Source organism: Ictalurus punctatus, chromosome 10 (assembly GCF_001660625.3).
Source record: "Ictalurus punctatus breed USDA103 chromosome 10, Coco_2.0, whole genome shotgun sequence".
NCBI classification, from domain to species: Eukaryota; Metazoa; Chordata; class Actinopteri; order Siluriformes; family Ictaluridae; genus Ictalurus; species Ictalurus punctatus.
Genome location: NC_030425.2, coordinates 25,453,227 through 25,465,482, shown reverse-complemented (window position 1 = coordinate 25,465,482; position 12,256 = coordinate 25,453,227). Strand labels below are relative to the sequence as shown.

Sequence of the window (12,256 nt, the reverse complement as noted above, 5' to 3'; positions counted from 1 at the left end):
CTTTGCACTGTACAATAATACTGTCTGTTTATTGTTTTAAGGTTGTTATAGTGTACGGATTAGTCCGTGTCACTGATGTTTATCCATGTAGGAAGTGAATGAGGGAAATATTCATGGTCCATGTGCTAGTCATTAGAGGAAGACATAATGCCCTTTTAGCTCAATTAGTGCTGGTGTTCATATCTTGTGATGGCGTGGTGATGTCTGTGATGATATATTAACTCTTCACATTTTTACCGTTTATGGCGATATGAGTCAGTATTTGGCGATGCCACCGAATCTGCTACAATACGATTTTCACTGATAAGGCGACGATTCGTTATTTGACAATGCCCCTGATTCTGATACGCACGATTTTCATCTACTACGTTTACATGGAGAGCAGTAATGTAATCATTGACCTTATTCTGAATAAGACGATATTGTGATTAAGGTGTTTACATGAGTGGCTTTTAGAATACTCCTTTCATGTTCCTGTTTTACATGTTATAGAACACAGATCGATTAACGGCGCACGTCATTACGTCCCCGCGCCACGCCGTCCGACGTCCCTCCAGAATTTCACGTATCAACATACAGTTGGTCTTCGTTATGGAACCGTGTACAGTTTTGGGTGTTTCATTTATAATTGTACGAAAGCTTCAAGTGCAGTTAATTATTTATCATGCTGTACGTGCGAATCGATGACTGCTTGAAGCCGTGGGCTGCGTCCCAAACCGCGTACTTACCTACTGTATGGTATATAGAGATACGTGTATTTCTCCTACTGTATAGTATATAGAGATACGTGTATTTCTCCTACTGTATAGTATATAGAGATACATGTATTTCTCCTACTGTATAGCAGCAGTGCTCTCTTGTTTGCCGTGAAACGGTTGAGCGCTGCCGTGTGTGTACGTGTCCTGTCGCAAAATGCGGTGAAAACTCCCACACGACGTTAACAGTGTGATTAAGGTGTGTACATGTCTGTAACACACTTCTATAATGCGACTAAAACAGGAATACTCCACACGTCTTAGTTCCATTTGTGTTTACTCCGAGTGTGACTTTAGTCAGATTAAGGTCATCAGAAATCGCTGTTTACACGCTAGTTTCTCAATCAGAGTATCGTCTTAATCGGGTTCATATCGGATTATCGTTGTCCGTGTGAACGTACCGAGTGATAAGGCAACGATTCGATATTCGATAATACCGCTGATTCTCATACGTACGGTTTTGATTCATAGGGCACGGATTAGGGATTTGACAATACCCCGACCAAATCTGCCCCATGAAGCGATTTCGATCTCTAAGGCAAAGATCGTCTCTTTGACGATACCACCGAATCCGGCCGTGATACGATTTCAATTCACGGAGACGAACGAGCTCTTCTCCAGCAACGTTTGTACCGTTTGAGCGTTCACGACTTCATAAAGTACACGAATGGAAATGAAAACGTGAGATTTAAGACGTGCTATGATTACAGCCACGCCGCGGCCGTTTACAACCCTGCGTTTACACCGGCTCTGCTCGTACGGCGAGATAGATATATATATATATATATATATATATATATATATATATATATAATAGTGTCTTTACGACTGTGTTTGTGGCTCATGGCATTATCGAAGCACTTCTATAAAGCTGTTCCCCGTGTGAGGGGTAAAATTCAGAGCTACAGAAATTGGCTTCATTTTATTAAACGGCCGTGTACGTGTGTTAATGTTCGACACCGTGTGATCAGATTTTCATTATATTATTATAAGAACGGCACAGAGTCTAAATGTCATGAAAGGAGTCGTGTTGGTGTTAATAATAATAATAAAAAGTGCAATAAATGAGATCTTGTTGTAAGCTCTAATAATGTTATGTACCTAATACTTATTAATTCCCTTGGAGCATTCAAGTAAGTAGGAATGGCTTCATAAATTAGCATCATAGCTTTCTTAATTCATCACAGTTTCGTGTAATTATGTCGCCATAATTGATGCACACGAGACTGTTTGATTTCGTGATATTAAATAAGTTAACGAGCAGATCATTAGGAACAGCCCTCGGTAGTGCTGTCAGAGGTCGTTTTAGGAAAATAATCAACGTCAGGAGAAAACGGAGTCGCGTTTACATTCCGATCATGACTTTATTATTGGCGTTTCTCGTAGCGTTCAATTCCTCTCACGCTTCAGAAATCTGCCGCCGCTAATGAGTTTCTGCGCATTAAAATACAACACGCCGTACTTTTTATCCGTTTATAGCCACGTTTAACGTTGCAGAGCGCCCACGGAACACGTTCAGTTACGCTATAACGGCTATAATCAGCTATCTAAAAGTTAGATAGGACCAAAAAAAAGGTTTCAGACTATTTCCGCAAATGCTAAATAAACGTCCGTTTACGGAAAAATTCAGCGATTACACGCGTTTATTTAAAAAAATAAATAAATAAATAAAAAAATCCGTTTATGTAGAGCTTTCACCGATCAAGAAACGATGAACGGGCTGTTGCTATAGAAACGATATCGTGTTGGAACGATCGAGCGCAGTAAACCATCTTAATATATTTATATTGTGCGCGAAAAGTATGCGCTCTTGTTGTGAGGGAAAAGGTACATGCTTTTTGAGTGTGTAGCAAAAGGGTATGCAAGTATTGGGACGCGAACACGTCACGTCACGGGAGAGGACGTTGCGGTCTAGTCGCACACACCTTCACTGTAGACACACTCCTCGTTGCGTCATTCATTATTCCTTATATAGTTTATACTCTGTCCTTTAAGTGAGCATTCCCTTCATTTATTTTCATTTAGATGTAGTGTTTAAGTTTTAAGTTCTTACACTTAAATACTGAAGACGCAGGTTGGGAAATGGTCCGCGCTTATATGGGACGCTTCGGCGTGTGGAGTCACGTGGGCCGGGAATCGAACCGCCAACCCTATCATTAGTGGACACCCCGCTCTACTACCTGAGGACGCACTTCGCACAATGTTACACTCGTCGCTCGCTATGTTTACAAGTTGAATCCGGTGAAGCAAACCAGTACGAAACTCCTCCTCCTCCTCCTCCTCCTCCCTGGCACAAGGAGCCGTGGGTAATATTCTCTGAAAAAGTGTCCACGGATCCACACTACCGGAAACAGTCGGCCGTCCGGGTACCTTCTGGGATACTCATTTCAACGTACTACGCTAAGCACTATTTAAGCCGCATAGTAGGCGAATTGGGAATAGAAAAGTAATCAACACCTTCTGTCCAATCAGCATTGAGAATTGAGCGGTGCGGTCACTGAGTGACCGAGCGGTAGGAGAGTCATAATGAAGGTTGAGGTTTTTAGCCATTGAAAGTTTTCACCTGTAAATAGTGTCTCGGTGGGATTTCGAGGAGCCGATTAGTAACGCAGAGACGTCGTGTTGGCGGAAAACGTCGCACCGAGCGTTTATCACCGAGCTTCGAGTTCTTGACGCGCGAGTCGTGCTCTCACGCTGCCATTTTGGGACGGATTTCTGCCGCTGACCTCCGAGTGACTCTTCAACCTGAATTAAAGTGTCCCAGAGTGTGAAATCTCCCTGCTGCATTAAAACACACACACACACACCATTCTTTTCAGCTCTGAAAGGAAGATTTGTTGTAATAATTGATATTTTACGTACACACAGGCTCTCCTCGGCAGATCTCCAACAAAGTGGATAAACCGTACAAGGTGATGAAATGTCTCAGCCTCTCATGCTCAAACGATCACGGATCAGGAAACAAAGCCCTTTTCCTCTGCGTGGTTTTTTTTTTGAGCTTCGTAAGGCGAGGACGAGTGTTCTGGACTAGTGTGTGTGTGTGTGTGGGGGGGGGGTGTCTTGAGCTTACGTTGCTAATTCAGCTCTTGAAAAGCTCAGAGAGAGAGAGAGAGAGAGAGGGGCAGCTGTCTCCTATTGTCGGCTGCCGGATTTCCAGCATGCCTCATTTCACCTTTCAGAGCGAACAGCAAGAAAGCTTGCGAGAGGAAAAGGGGGGGAGATAAACAAACAAAAGCCTGATAAATGAAAGATCTGTCGAACGTCTCGAGTCGCTACAGATTCTTTAAATAGAAAGCGGATGGATGTCCAGTCGGTCTGGTCACTGGGTTAATAATAAGATGGGAGTGGGTTTTTCTTTCCCTCTGTGAGGGCAGGGGGAGGATTAGAAGCACCGCCCCTGTGTGTTTGGGGGGTGGGAAGAGGGCATTTCAGGAGAAACGATATGGAAGAGGACAAGGAGGAGGAGGGGGGGGGGGGGTCGAGTCTGGACCGGAGGAAAGGCCGACGTCTTTAACCTCCTACGTGTCGAGTAGCTCGTCACGAAACGAATCCAGATACTTCTATTGTGTTTTTTTTTTTTTTTTTTCCCTTCGATAACACACGACAGGAATTTGTCGCAAATAACGAGCAGACCGAATTTATTCTCGCTACACGCTATCTCGTCAGTAGTCGAGCGACGTGTCCCATCTGTCCGAGCATCGCCCGCACCTCTTAGAAAGGGCTAGACGACCGCGCCGTGTTCTGTGAGGCCGAGAGAGAAATGAGAGAAGACACGACAAAGTCAAAGACGGTGAATCATAAAGGCTGTGATCATTTCGAGCGTCGGGTCTCGCGGATGTAATCATGGGCGGTCGAAGGGATTTCCCCCGGCTGATATAATACCAGAAGCGAAAGTTGTTTTGCTTGTGGTGGAGGCAGGGAGAGAGAAAAAAAAAAATCTGTGCCCTAGAAAGAAAAAAGAAAAAGAAAAAAAACCCCTACGCAGGTTTATACGAGTCATTCGTCCCTCCTCAAAACGACCGTCGTAAAATTCAAACGACCTCGGCTGTGTTTATTCAGTTTGATACCGCGGTGGTGTTTATCGTCTTCCAGCCGAAGGTCGAGTTTCCATGACAGCGCAGTTCTGACATGGGAAAGTCTTCAAGACCGATGACTTTGCGCTTTTCCCTTTCGTCCACGAGATAACACGACGATTTGGAGGTGGAGGGGGGTTGTCTTATTGACGTCAGTAGAGAGAAAGAAAAAAGAAATGCCGGCGAGGGGGCGATTGTTTGTCTATACGGCGCACTCCATTAATATCGGCACCCTTGTTAAATATGAGCGAAGAAGGCGAGGCGGCGAAAAATTGTCTGTTGTTTAACCTTTTGTTCGGAAACTTCAGAGTGCTCTCGTGGATATCAAAAAAACTGCAAAACACAACACTGGTTTAAAAAAATTTTATATCTTAGTTTAAATATAGGTGTGCAACAATTATTGGCACCCTTTTAGTCAATGCTTTTGCGCTACCTCCCTTTGCCAAGATAACGGCAATACTAGTGGAGGGCACTGTAGCCGTTATAAGCAATAAGGGGAACTGTTTTATGTCTCATGGATCTTCCACAACATTAAATGTAGCTGTAAATGGCTTAAAATGTTTAATCAATTAAAAAATGCGACTGGGAAATTGTCAGATCCGCAGTTATAGGGAAACGATTGACTCCGACGTGGTCACAGTAACTCTTTATCACGCCACAAAGCATCGGAGCAACTTTGTTGTCGTGGATTGTTGGTTCATTTCGTTCGGAATTGAGAATTGTAGAATTTTACCTTTTAAGTTTTTATGTCTGTGGTGCAGTGTGTTTTAATTTAAATTAAAAAAAAAAAAAAAAAAAAAAGTCAGTCCGTCCAGGATTTTGCGATCGCAGAAATGAATGCAAAATCAATGAAATGGCGCAATATCCGGAGGAGCTTGCAATATTTCAGAATCGCCGCAGATTCGGGCCAAAGCGCGTCATGTGACGTCTTCGATTCGGGTGCGTCGAACATGAGTACAGCTAAAAACAAAATCACTGCGAAAGACACTGCAAAACGATTTCGTGCAATTGCAGTTTTGCCAATTCAGTAGCTTTCCGCGAAGCGGCAGAAAAAACTCGGCAAATTGCATCGTAAATTTCCGCAAAATCGAGCATTGTCGGCCGCAACGATCACAAACAAACTCCACGGTGGACTGTAAAGTCGCTTGCATCGCTTGTAGTTTGTCGCTTGTGGATTTTCACTTTCGAGCGTTGTTTGTTTCTTTTAGCCGGGATGTAAAATCGTAGTAGCTATATCCAGCTTTTAAAGCGAACTAGTTAAACCCAAACTGAAAAACTCACTAATCAGTGGGAAAACTTGAAAAAGTTCCGTGTTACATGCTCAGTGACACACTGGTGGCGGGTTAACAAAGCTAGCTACCTGCACTAGCTACCTGCACTAGCTACGCACACTTGCCGGATGCACCGACGATCTCTGCTGCGAACCCCCCGACCCCCATGGTTGTACGTTTTTCATCCCTTTTATTCCGTGAAACAGTAAATGGGAATAAAGTTGAGAGCCGAAGGAACGTCGGACCACGCAAGCGATCGGATCGATCCGAGGCAGCCGTTTGGGTTTGTGCGCGCTATGGCTAGCTAATAAAATTGTCATTGTCGTTGGAGGAAAAAAAAAAAACCCCAACGCAAAGCGGTCGTAACTGTAGCAGAGGTGTTTTGTTTTTTGTGTGTGCGTAATGGATAGGCGGGGTTTAACCCTTTCTCATCAGTCATCTTCTAGAGAAAAGTATTTTAAATAGACTCCGTGGTGAACGATTCGAGTTTCCAGTTCTTCACCCTGCACCATTTGAAATTCCTCAGCATGGCCGACTCTCGCCGCGTCCCACGCAAGCTTCACAAAGGCAGAGCGCGCGACGCGGCCGTTCGCGTACGGAGGTGATGCGACACAGCCTCCGGGCTCTCCTCGACTAGGAGAAGCTGTTAATCCACACAAGACCAAAAAAAAAAAAATATATCAGACCGTTCAATACGATCGTCTTGCAGCTAAGAGCGCACTAAAGCCAGAGCTGTGATGTATTAATAATAAGCACACAGGCCTGGAGGAAGAGCACAAACCTTCATACGAGTCCAAAACCGTATCTTTCAGCCGTGTGCTTAATTACAGAGACGAGTGCCCTTAAGAGCCTGTGATTATTACCGCAGTGTGCGGTTGGTTTCTTAGAGACCAGGACGATGCATGTGCTCAAATTTTCTGCTCGTTTCAGGTTGGTTTTTTAAAAAAATTTTTTTACCGGCAACGACATCACTTCCTGTCATCCGGCGTCCAAGAATCCAGCTTCAGGTCGGAAGGTGTTCAGATTCCTGTACCTGTAAGTTCTGGATGAAATTCAAATTCTCAGGTTTATAACGGAGCGCTTGCACGTCCTATATCTAATACCTTATTGTTTCTATAGCGACAGCGTACTCGGGGACTTGTACGGCGGACGCTCTACGAATCCAAGAGTAATAATAAACGGATTACATACATGTTGTGGTTTAACGAGGGAAAATGTAATGTCGAGATGACGTTTTGAGCGAGGCGATGATGGAAGTCTTCGGTGTCAGGCTGGGTGGGTGTGTGTGTTTGTGTGTGTGTGTGTTTTTGCACCCCTCCCCCCAAAGTATTAACTTTAGAGAGAGTAATAAGGGATGCTGGTGAAGGAGGAGCCGTTTATAAGTCGTATTATTACAGTATGCGGTGATTGAGTTGGAATCCAGAGGTGTCTTATTGGATGCAATCTCATTGGTCAGATTCTGTAAAAGTTTCTGTAAAAGCAGCTCTGAGAGGAGAGGAATGCCGGCTGTAAATCTAATCACAGGTCTGTATTAACGTTATCGTTTCTATAGTAACGAGTCATTCGCAGGGGTTTGTATGGTGGACTGTGGTGGCTGGTGTGACTACCGAACGGCTCTTTTTATCGGTTTTGACATGGTTGTGTAACTGTATAACTTGTATGGCGAAGCGGTCATAAGTTTATATGTGCCTTGTTGAATCTGCAAAATGGTAATAATTAAAAAAGGGATCGTAAAAATCGCATCTTGCTTTTTATTTAGTGGCTATATGATGTCGAGGTCCATCCCTCACGACTGAGGGACTCGTACACGACTATTACGAAAGGTGCAAACGTTCACCGATGCTCAAGAAGGCAACGCGATACATTAAGAGCCAGGGGGGTGTAAACTTTAGAACAGGATGATCTGAGTAAATTGTTATTATTTTGTCTTCTGGGAAACAAGGGAGACAAGGGAAACAAGGGAGGTACTAAATGGAGGGAAAAAAGATCTTGAAACAAAATAACAGTGTACACCGATCATCAAAAGTTTACACCCCCCCGGCTCTTAATGTATCGTATTGCCTTGTTGAGCATCAGTGAACGTTTGGACCTTTATGTAATAGTCGTGTACGAATCCCTCAGTCGTCCTCACCGTGTAACGATGGGTCGACATCATATAGTCGCTGTTGGAAAGGGCTTAAATGTGCAGAAGATGCTGGAGAAGTAAAGAATGTGCAGGACCTGGAGGATTTTTCTGAAGAACAGCGGGCAGTTTAACTGCTCAGGACTCATGAAGAACTCTCACAGAACATAAACACAGTCGCTGGTCGTCCAGGGAACGACACACGGTGTTAATAATCCAGCGTGTGTAAACTTTCAAACTGGTTTATTTGTGTAAATTCGGTTATTATTGTGTCTTGTGGAATATATGTAAAGTGTATGTAAATTTATGACCTCGACTGTATCCCGGAAAGCGGTCCATCCATCCTCACTCCCTCACTCACTCACTCACTCACTCCCTCACTCACTCACTCACTCCCTCACTCACTCACTCACTCACTCCCTCACTCCCTCACTCCCTCCCTCACTCACTCACTCACTCACTCCCTCACTCACTCCCTCACTCACTCCCTCACTCACTCCCTCACTCCCTCCCTCACTCCCTCCCTCCCTCACTCACTCCCTCACTCACTCACTCCCTCACTCACTCCCTCACTCACTCCCTCACTCACTCACTCACTCCCTCACTCACTCACTCACTCACTCCCTCACTCACTCCCTCACTCACTCCCTCACTCCCTCCCTCACTCACTCCCTCACTCCCTCACTCACTCCCTCTCTCACTCACTCACTCCCTCACTCACTCCCTCACTCACTCCCTCACTCCCTCACTCACTCCCTCACTCACTCCCTCACTCACTCACTCCCTCACTCACTCACTCACTCCCTCACTCCCTCCCTCACTCACTCCCTCACTCCCTCACTCACTCCCTCACTCCCTCACTCACTCCCTCCCTCACTCACTCCCTCCCTCACTCACTCACTCACTCCCTCCCTCACTCCCTCCCTCACTCACTCACTCCCTCACTCCCTCACTCCCTCCCTCACTCCCTCCCTCACTCCCTCCCTCACTCCCTCCCTCACTCACTCCCTCCCTCACTCACTCCCTCCCTCACTCTCTCCCTCACTCACTCCCTCACTCACTCCCTCCCTCACTCACTCCCTCACTCCCTCACTCCCTCCCTCACTCACTCCCTCACTCACTCCCTCACTCACTCACTCACTCCCTCACTCACTCCCTCACTCACTCCCTCCCTCACTCACTCACTCACTCACTCCCTCACTCACTCCCTCACTCACTCCCTCACTCCCTCACTCCCTCACTCACTCCCTCACTCACTCCCTCACTCACTCCCTCACTCACTCCCTCACTCCCTCCCTCACTCCCTCCCTCACTCCCTCACTCACTCACTCCACGGGTTGCAGATCGAATGCTGCATTAGAATGCTGATATCGCGCATTTCCTCATCATGCACATGGTCACCCTTTTTTTGCATCGCTACACCCCGACTTGCCCGCATGGCCGTAAGGTCGAAAGAAAACCGATCCAGTTGTCGATGGCTTTTCCACACTACAGGGTGTAGCGATCTCGTCGTCTCGCAGCACCTCTCTTGAAATGTCTCAAGCTTGCGATTTAGATTCGGGCGTTTGTTAACATTTCATATCGCAGCCCCCACGGACAGAGAGATTTATTTTCCCTTCGCTTGATCGGCTTACGTTCTGACCTTTAGATCAGACGTGTTAATTTATAGACGGTCTCGTTTTCGTAAAGGAACTTTTCAGTCTTCCTCTAAATCTCGTCTCTTCCCCCCTCCCCCCCCCCCTTTCTCTTTCAAACGGCTGAGCAGTGAAAAGGCCTGAAGGTTAACAAGTCTGCTGCTGTGTTTGACATCTCTGTGCAGTGGATTGAATTACTCTTTGCCTAATGAGGTTAGCGTCGCAGGAAAGATTGCTTTAAGAAGATTAGACGGTATTGTGGAAGATTTCTCTGGTTGGAAAGGCGGTCGGTTCACGGTTTCGCGGGTCCTAGAGCGTCGTTTCGCCTCGTCTTATCATTCGTCCCGGTTTAAAAACAGGACAGCGTGTTTAAAGCAGAGAGGACGCACGCGTTAGGGGTTATTCTGGTGGGATTGATGGACGGAAAGTGGCAGAAAGCTTACTCGGCACGTCTCTGTTAGGACGCGTTACTCCGACGGCATCGTGGTGACGGATTAGATGCGAAGACGACAGGCTTCTTTTTCTTCCATTTGAGTCAAATAAAATAAAATAATAATAATAATAATAATAATAATAATATGCAAGATATGATCAGAATGTTTGTGCTGGACGTGTCACAGCTTTCTGTTCATTTGGTTTTCTCGGAGCGTCCTCATCATTCACTAATTAGGTCCAAGGACTGATTTTAGGCTTCCTGCCAGGTTTGTTCAGAATTGATCTGGCCCTGAACAGTTGTAATTTTTTTAATGCATCACACATTTCATTAATTTCCCAGACTGGGCATTAAAAAAAAAATGGCTTAATGAGCATTTGAGTAGAGCTGGATACGATACAATGATTTAATATTGATATTGTGATCAACTCCAACAGTAGTTTTTTTTTTTTTTGCGTCAGTATATTTGTCCATCCATCCAGTTTCTATACCGCTTATACACAGGGCTGCGAGCCTATCCCAGAGAACTCTGGGTACAAGTCAGGGGACACAGTGAACAGGGTGCCAACCCATCTCAGGGCACCATCACACACATTCATACACCGCGGACATTTTGGGAATTAGCCTCCAACCAGTCTGTACTGGATTTCGCAGAGGATTTTTTGTGATTGTTGCGGCCAAAAATGCTTGATTTTGCTATGGCTTTTTTTTCGAAATTTGCGATGCAACTTGCAACTAACCCTAACCCCATGCAACTAACCCTAACCCCCATGCAACTAACCCTAACCCCCATGCAACTAACCCTAACCCCCATGCAACTAACCCTAACCCCCATGCAACTAACCCTAACCCCCATGCAACTAACCCTAACCCCCATGCAACTAACCCTAACCCCATGCAACTAACCCTAACCCCCATGCAACTAACCCTAACCCCCATGCAACTAACCCTAACCCCATGCAACTAACCCTAACCCCATGCAACTAACCCTAACCCCATGCAATATGCAACTAACCCTAACCCCATGCAATATGCAACTAACCCTAACCCCATGCAACTAACAACTAACCCTAACCCCATGCAACTAACCCTAACCCCATGCAACTAACCCTAACCCCATGCAACTAGCAACTAACCCTAACCCCATGCAACTAACCCTAACCCCATGCAATATGCAACTAACCCTAACCCCATGCAATATGCAACTAACCCTAACCCCATGCAACTAACCCTAACCCCATGCAACTAGCAACTAACCCTAACCCCATGCAACTAACCCTAACCCCATGCAATATGCAACTAACCCTAACCCCATGCAATATGCAACTAACCCTAACCCCATGCAACTAACAACTAACCCTAACCCCATGCAACTAACCCTAACCCCATGCAACTAGCAACTAACCCTAACCCCATGCAACTAGCAACTAACCCTAACCCCCATGCAACTAACCCTAACCCCATGCAACTAGCAACTAACCCTAACCCCATGCAACTAACCCTAACCCCATGCAACTAGCAACTAACCCTAACCCCATGCAACTAACCCTATCCCCATGCAACTAACCCTATCCCCATGCAACTAACCCTAACCCCATGCAACTAACCCTAACCCCATGCAATATGCAACTAACCCTAACCCCATGCAACTAGCAACTAACCCTAACCCCATGCAACTAGCAACTAACCCTAACCCCATGCAACTAGCAACTAACCCTAACCCCATGCAACTAACCCTAACCCCATGTGTTTTGTTGTTGTTGCAGAAAACTACTCGACTTGGTGAAATCGCATGAAATAATTTTGCACGTTTTTTCGCAGCGGTGTTTGTTGGTTAACGAGACCTTTTAGCTGTACTCATGTTCGACGCGCGTGAATCGAAGATGGCATTGACCGTATGCACGTCGTGACGATGTCACGTGACGCATCTCGGCCCAGAAACGCGGAAAAATTGCAGACGAATATTGC

At 45.6% G+C, this 12,256-nt stretch overlaps 1 protein-coding gene across 1 annotated transcript in view; it reads left to right on the top strand.

Annotated features, from left to right (window-relative positions):
* Nucleotides 1-12,256, top strand: part of LOC108271255 (zinc finger protein 609) — a 71,564-nt gene that overhangs the window by 20,905 nt on the left and 38,403 nt on the right. The gene's annotated exons all lie outside the window — the stretch shown is intronic.